General features: G+C 45.9%; 1 pseudogene; it reads left to right on the top strand.

Moving 5' to 3' along the window:
- Positions 1-425: 425 nt before the first annotated feature.
- The window catches only part of LOC110324071, a 6,748-nt pseudogene continuing 1,529 nt past the window's right edge, over positions 426-5,644 (top strand).

Here is a 5,644-nt window from a genome sequence, read left to right as displayed (position 1 = left end):
TCTCTCTCTCTCTCTCTCTCTCTCTCTCTCTCTCTCTCTCTCTCTCTCTCTCTCCTAAGTTAATTGCTTAATGAATTTTTCTTTGTTATTGTTTTTCCCCCTCTTAGGGGTAGATTTTACTATTTCCCTATATTTGGGAGGAAAGGATGCAGAACAGTCTGCAATTAAATTATGTAGGACTCTCCCATGGGCAGCCAAGATATTGAGACATTTCTGGCACATGACTTGGGCCTCTACCCTTTCTCCTCCCATTTCAGAATGAGCGAGTCTGTGGGAGGTGATGGAGAGCTGTCCCCCTAAGTGGCAATAATGGTTGAACTCCTATTGGGTGGTACAGACTGTGCCAGACACTAAAGAAGAGAAGAAAAGAACAGGGCACAGTCTGAACCCTTCATCATCCTTAGTAGTTACTGGAACAGGCAGACATGAATCAGAATCAGGCCATTAACAAAGGTAAAATGATTTAACCGTCAAACAGAAAGAATCTCCACGGGTGTATGATGTCATGGTAGCAGAACTCCAAGCATGTATGCGACATTGCCGTACCTTTAAGGTGGTAAAGAGAGCCCAGTGCGGTGATGCTTAGGTAATCCCAGCATTCCGGAGGTCAAAGCCAGCCTGGTGTACATAGCAAATTCCTGGCCAGCCATGGCTACTTAGTAAAACCTTGACTCAAAAGCAATGTGGCTAAAAGAGTGAGTTCTGTGATTCATGTGCTGCCACAGTTTTACAAAATGAAATCGAGTATTATAGGAGACAGAAAACAAAAAACAAAAAACAAACAAAAAAAAAAAAAAAAAGGCACAACAGAGGCATTGGCAGGGGCAGGTCGAAAGAGTCGTCCCTGAGGAGGAAGAAATGACTGAACTGAAGTTCAAAAGAAAAGGAAGATGGAAGCTGTCTCTCGAGGCTCACCTTGAAACCACTCCAATTCATAAAAAAAGATAAATCATGGGTGTTTTATTATAGGCGTGGCAGGAGAGCATGGCTACCATAGGAACTGATAGTGTTCGCGTTTGCTCTCCCCTCCTCCTGCCCTTCCCTCATCCAGCCCGAAGCCCAGGCTGTTTTGTAGGGAAGCAGAGAGACACAGCGGGGAGAGCAGCTAACAGGCTGGAAAAGTCGTTCTGGATTTTGTTACTTCCAAAAGGTGAGGCATCTAGGTGCAACGAAGAGAATTTGAGGGGCAGGTTTTTACGGACAAATCGTGCACAAAAAGAGCGAGAATTCTGGGAAGCAAAGAGAGTGTGGAGCAAGGTTGCGGAGGAAGGGATTCACTGGACTAACCCCAAGGAAGCCTCACATCCCCAGGCAGCTGTTAGATATTTGAAAGCAAGAGTGATGTTCTTTTCTTGGGAAGTACCTGAGAGACAGTAAGACGCAACGAGATGGTGGCTGCCTGGCGTTTCTGGGACAGAGTGTTCGTAGGCAAACATGACTCATAGATTTCGCTGAACTCCAGTGTAAAGGAATGATTCATGAACCGCACCCACCCCCTCAGCCCGGGCCAGGAGGCAGAGCAAGGGGCTAATGAGTTTCAAACTGTAAGAGGATGATGGCTTTCCTTTCTGCAAGCTAAATAAGCTGCAACCAGGGGCTAAACGAATAGCAGACATCCCCAGAGATGCCTGTGCGGTCAGATAATGTCATGAATTTAAAGGACCTTCCTGGACACATACTGACACCCTTACATCACCCGGGCCACACCACCATCCCCAGAACAAGAAGTGCAAATCGATTCAGACGATTTTCTGCCTTTCTAGCACCGTAAAGGGGCAAAATTAAGTTAGCATGACTCACGGGACGATAAAGCAAGCTATAACCTTGCTCATTTCTAGCCGAGATTCATAGTAAAAGAAAATTGCCTCTGACAGACTCCTTAAAGTTCTCAGTGACGCACCTGTGTGTCGTAGCATGAAGGTTTAGAAGCACAGATATAAGTGTTCCCCAGCGGGAGATATTAACAGAGCCCCGTCCATCAACCATGGGGTAGGGCTGGAGCTGGGACTCTCCAGGGAAGGGACTTAAAGGGGTTGGGGGTCAGGGCGCCTCAAGCAAACATAAGCAGATCCTGCTCTGTTGCCTGGAAACACTTCTGCTTTCTTCCCTGTTGCTTTTCAGTTAGAAATCTGACAAAGCTCATACCTTTTGTCCTCTGCCTCCCTCAAACCCCCCATTTCTGTCTTTCCTCTCCCTCCACCCCTTTTTCCCAATACGGTATCCCAAGAACCTACAAAAAGGAGCCATCTGTATATCCTCTCCTTACCACCACGTTTCCTACGGAGCTAGGCAAGGTTTAGAATGTAGATGAACTCACCCTCGCTACCGAGAGGCCTAAGTTTAACATCTCCGCCAACTCTGCATGAGAGTCTCGCCTCATGTTTTTAGATAACCTGGATTAATGTTTAAGACTGAAAACAATCAGATCCAGCTGAGTTCTCGGTTCGAAAACATTTTCAACATCTGGGATGGGGAATGGTTAATAGGTTGTTCCCATCGATACCCAGCTGAATGCAAGCCTGGAGGTTAGAATCTGCCATTTTTAAAATATTAGACTAAGCTGCTTAGGCCTCTAAATATGTTAAACTCATACTACCCAAGGAGAGCTGTGTTGTGTTGAACACTGTGAGCCATCTGTGTAGAAAGTTAATTCAAACCGTGAGCTCGTGCTGCCCCCTAGTGGAAATATGAAATATAACATCATCTGAAGCTTTTTTTTTTTTTTTTTTTTTTTTTGAAAACCTGTCTAGGTTTTTATCAGTAATCATTAGAATTGAGGGCAATAAAATAGGCAGCACTCTGGGTGTCTATAATATCTAACAGCATTTCTTACTCCACTTAACCACTGTAGGTAATATTTGCAAAATTCTATTAACCCAGTGTTATGGATGAAAGAACAGGAAGTTAGCTTGCTCATCTCCAAAGAGGGCAAGTGGATGAGCTGACACTGAAGTCAGGCACATCTCAAGCCCAAGTATGTACATCTCCCATTACACCAAACAGTGATTTCCTCAGAGCTATTTCTCTAGTGTCTCACCCACGGTGACTAGTCACTGCTGTACTTTGAATCTGAAATGCCCCCCAAAGGCCTATGTACCAAATAAAGGCTTGTGCTAGTCTGGCATGCTATTCATAAGTAGTAGAACTTTGAGAAGAGGGACATAGCTGTAAGAAGTTGGGGAACTGGAACCACATTCTTAAAAGATGGTTCCATTTGCCCTAGAAGGACATATTAAAACCTTAACCCTTTCCTGTCCCTTTCTTTGTTTCCCAACTGCCATGAGATGAAGTGGTGTCCTCCAAAACCATGAACCAAAAGAAACCTTTCTTTCGTTTAAGTTGATTGTTTCAGGCGTTTTGCCACAGTGGCGGCTGAATAGAGCCCTCACTCAATAGTGTGCACCTCATGTTCAGTCAGGAATAGCTTCAGACTTAGCCTGGCGCACTCTTTAGCTTATTGTTTAAAGGCTTCTGGCAAACCGGAAGCTATCTGACAATAAACGCACACACTACACAACAAACATTTATCAGGATCCCACTGTGTGCCCAAAAGTATTCAAGTCACAGAGAGGTCTGACCAGGTGGAGGTCTCTTTCTACAACCTCGCAGTGAGGTCTGCTGACTTCGTCCATCACTTCCCTGAGGGCCGACACTGGATGACCACCCTCTGTCTCTCCGCTGTGTGGCATTTGGGAGACGGACCTCAATCATGAATATCCCAGACTATTTAAATTACATGACAGCTGGAATGTCATGGACCAGCTTTTCAAAGCAGGAAGGGGGAGTCTATGAGTTGTGTCTGTTAACTGTATTCATCAAAACCTCCAGGACAGAACTGTCAGCATTTGGAAATCTGAATCACAGGCAGTCTCTTTAACTGTCAAAGGACCCTGCTTCAAAAGTCAGGAGGCCATGGCAAAACCTGGGATTAAAGTATAAAGACCCCAGAGCCACTGTGTGGTTCCTAGGGTAATGAGCTAAAGCACAGTCACACGTTCTGGAAACGTGAGTGCAGAATGGAAAAGGACAGTCTGGGCATCCATGCGGGAGATGTTCTATTCATTTTCAGGATGAAATTATTTGAATATGTTACTGAGTCGACAGTCAAATAGCAAGGAATCCAAGTTACTAACTTCCTATTTGCTCAACACCAAGGAACCCAAATAATCACTGGGACCCTTTGCATCTCTGATAGGAGATACTCAGGCAGGAGAATTGCTTCTCTGCTCTTTTTCTCCTCTGAGGTCAATTTGAAACAGGCCCTATCTGGTGCTAAAACTTCAGTCTTCCTTTTGTGATTTCAAGTGTATATTATATTCACTCCGCAAAGACTGGGTTGGACTTTTAAAGAAAGGAAAGTCCATGTCCCAGTTTCGTGTTCCCCCTCGGGCAGCTGCGCTTGAGGCATGTTCTCAGTCCTAGGGGAGCACCAATGCCTATCTTTCTAAACTAAAAGAGGTCACAGTACACACACTGCTTTCCTGAGGCAGAAGAGTGGAGAGGGGGGTGTGGCTTCAGCTGTGGTCCCGGTGGAGAGGTAGGCCCTACCGAGAATGTGAGAGGGAACCTGGAAGGAAGAGCCACCCCACAGACACAGCTGATCACCGCAGCGCCCTTGGAGTCTGGCATCAAGGCTCTTCTCTTCAGAACGCTGAGGATGGGAAACAGCACAGTATTTCCCAAAACAACTGCCAGCAAGTGCAGCTGAAGGAAAGCCACTCCTCTGTGGCTTGTGGGTCCTGCTGAGGTTTCTCCAGAGTTATCCCTTGTGACTCTCCTGGGAGCTGAGGATTCCCTCAAGACCTGTACATGAGGGCAAGCCGGTAGAGGGATGTGACTGTACGCTCCTGACGTCTGGCCACCAGCGTGTCACATATACTCCAAAGTCAGGAGAGTCCCTCATACTCCAGGCCTTTCCAAGCAGTTTTGTGTTAAGGCAAACCTAGAAGTCCCCACTGGCTGTAAGCAATCTTTAACAAATACTGATTGCTCTTGTAAGGAAAGTTTAAAAAAAAAAAAAAAGCTGGTTTCGATTTGGTGGTCTGCAAGAGCTAATCCAGCCTAAAATATTCCTTTTTAAGAAAACAGCCCAAGTGGCCAGCCAGTTCGGTGTTTCCTTAGTATTCAAAATCAAACACACGAGAAGCCTCAAATCTGCAAATACTTTCTGACGGCCACCCAACTTACCACCCAGAACCTGTGGAGTTTGCTTGGCTATATATAACCTACGTGTGTAAAGGTCACTCCATCCCTGTGGCTCAGCTTGCTAGATCTCCTAATACAATTGGTTGTACAAAGGAATCTTAAGTAAAACTAGACAAATAACTGAGGGACTGACTGGGTTCCCAGTGCAGAGTGCTTTACTCGGGGCTGCCTGGTCCTCACAGATCTCCATGTCAGTGTGAGTGCTGAAATACTCTTCGGCACAGTCGCCTCACCCATGCCTCACCCACGGACAAACCTGGGAAGATTTTGTTTACCTTCCTCCTAGCTGTGGATTCTGACTTAGCTCCTGGTAGGGTGAAGCAAAAAGTTGTAACAAACTAGCAGCTGTCACAAGACCAGCCACAGGATCCTGAGTTTCACAAATCAGTGTGGTTAAGACAATGGCTCCTCCTCCTCCTCCTCCTCCTCCTCCTCCTCC

Source organism: Mus pahari, chromosome 7 (genome assembly GCF_900095145.1).
Source record: "Mus pahari chromosome 7, PAHARI_EIJ_v1.1, whole genome shotgun sequence".
Classification (NCBI taxonomy): domain Eukaryota; kingdom Metazoa; phylum Chordata; class Mammalia; order Rodentia; family Muridae; genus Mus; species Mus pahari.
Note: the sequence above shows the minus strand (reverse complement) of the source record. Positions and strands in the feature narration are given on the sequence as shown.